At 35.9% G+C, this 2,423-nt stretch overlaps 1 long non-coding RNA gene across 1 annotated transcript; it reads left to right on the plus strand.

The window, feature by feature from the left end:
• The first annotated feature begins 627 nt into the window (after positions 1 to 627).
• LOC143857926 (uncharacterized) lies at positions 628 to 2,192 on the plus strand. The gene is made up of 2 exons (XR_013238801.1): positions 628 to 817; positions 1,886 to 2,192. It is a non-coding gene; the product is annotated as an uncharacterized LOC143857926 (long non-coding RNA).
• The last annotated feature ends 231 nt before the right edge of the window (positions 2,193 to 2,423 follow it).

Here is a 2,423-nt window from a genome sequence, read left to right on the forward strand (position 1 = left end):
TAGATAACTTATCTACACATGTGTGTAGGAACCGTTCTCTCATATATATATATATATATATATATATATATATATATATATATATATATATATATATATATAAAGCGGAATCCTATAAGCTGTGGTGCTGCCACGTGGCAGCCCCTCCTCTATCCCGTATCTATATGCAGTCTAAGTGGCGCATAATTTCTAACCCCTTTCAATAACGCCTTTCCCGCTTGATACGTTTCTGTAGCATCCTTTAATATAGGTGTTTTACCGATTGGTATTTCCTAATTTATGGCCTATAATCCCACTATTTATGCAATATGAAACGAAGCGTCCATTTCTCTTCATAACTTTTCCAGCCAGTTCCCATATAAGCAAAAAATCTCTAATAAGCTTATCATAAATCCTTAAAAGGGATATGATATGCTTATTAACACCATGATTTACTCAGAATCAAATCTAAATTTCCAATATCACCATGATTTACTCAGACCATGGTTTTTCTTGAAAGGGATATGGGTGATTTCAGTTGCTTTTTGGAATCGGCCTTTCAGTTTTCAATTTCTCTTCTATGTCTGTTTAATGGATTTTTTGAAGCTTCTGTTACTGTTTTCATTTATCTTCCAGAATGCCCTAAATTATCTTCTCTTACATCTTAGTTGTTTTACTTTGCATTGTGCTACAGGATGGTCCTTAGAGAAACATCTGTTTTTCCCCAATTCTTTTGTTCCTATAGGACCAAATGGATCAATATTCTTATGTTCAAACAACATGTTCTCAGCATCTGTAGACTCAAAAAATATACCCTCACATAACGAGGGAGCATAAGGTTAGTTGTATTTTTTTAGTGTTTTTCTCTTCCTTTTGATTGTTGTTTTGATTTTCAAGTTTTTATAACAATTTTTTACATCCAGCAAAAAAGGAGTTCTCTTTATTTGTCTAACTTTTGTCTCTATTTTTTTGAAGAGCATGCATTTGCTAAGCTCGAGCACATAAACAGGGTGGGGCCACATTTTGGGTGGGATCCAAAGTATTCATTTGGTGGGCTCTTTCATGGGTAGGTGTCTACCAAAAATCAGCTCCATTGGATTACCTTAGGGTGTCCATTTGTGGGGCCAAAAATGGACAGATTTGTGGAAAAACAGTATCTGTCCATTTTTGGCCCCACAAATGGACACCCATTGGTGATCCATTGGAGCTGATTTTTGGTAGGCCCCCATCCATGATGAGGCTTCCAAATGAATGCTTAGAATCACCCCCCAAAGGCCCCCCTCCCTGTTTCTATGCTCGAGCGCAGCAACCCTTCTCTCTTTTTTGAATTGGGTTTACTTTTTATTCACACAAGTTGTTCTATTTTTGGTATCTATATGTACAGTAAAGTAATAAAGTATAGACCTAATTAATTGTGGATAGTTTTTTTTTTTTTCTATCACAATGGGGTCGGTGGAGGAGCCTTTTTAAATGCCCATCAAAGCCCCAATATTATATCCTAATAATGCCGTATAGCATCTTTTAAAATAGAAGTTTTTCTTTCGTTTGGTATTCTCAAATTAAATCAAGACACAGACTTCCAAATTCAACACATTCACATATAGGCTTTGTTATTCCGAGACTGCCCTTCCTTCCAATGTCGGTTCACAGTTCACACCCCATTTAATTTAGAAGGTTTTCTATAAAAATCATTTGCAATTTTGCATCTATAATTCTTAAAATGAAGAGACCATTTCAATTTTTAAGAATTCATAAATGATTTCTACTCATAACTCTTACAAATCTGAAAATTGCTGTTACTTCTTCTTATAACTCTTCGGACTCACCACTACTCTCCCACTTCCTCTCATTTTCTAACGATTTTGTTGGGTTTTAATATTTTTGTTTGTTTTGTTTGTTTGCACAGTGGGGAGATTTGCTATATAAATTGAAATCCAATTCTTTGTTGTCGAAGAAGACCTCTGAAGAAGACGGTAAAAAACACTATGGCCATGGTGGCTTTTACATGTTTCTTATTCTTTTCCCTTTATGTTCATGGTATTTCTTATCTTTCATTTTTTTTTCATATACCCTCTTTTGGGTTTACTTCTTTCATGATGCTGATAAAATCTCCCTCAAAGTGCATTGCATGTGGCTGGTAAACACTATGGCCATGTGGCCGATGGATTGGCATGGGAAAGGCTGAATGGTCAATTTGTTGGGCCTCACTTCCATTTTTGTACTATCTATTGCCCATTAATAACAATTTGGATTAGGGGAGTGATAAATCGACTCCCCAGATTGATAAATCGACTCCCCATGTGTCTTTCTCTCTCCTCTAGGTTAGAGAGAGAAAGAGGAGAGAGATACACACATGGGGAGTCGATTTATCCATTTGGGGAGTCGATTTATCACTGCCCTTTGGATTATTATGCTAATACATGTTGCTTTTAATCTACAGTTAT

The sequence above is a fragment of the Tasmannia lanceolata genome, unplaced genomic scaffold (assembly GCF_043159265.1).
Source record: "Tasmannia lanceolata isolate RefF3 unplaced genomic scaffold, GAP_Taslan_0.1 ptg000025l, whole genome shotgun sequence".
Classification (NCBI taxonomy): Eukaryota; Viridiplantae; Streptophyta; class Magnoliopsida; order Canellales; family Winteraceae; genus Tasmannia; species Tasmannia lanceolata.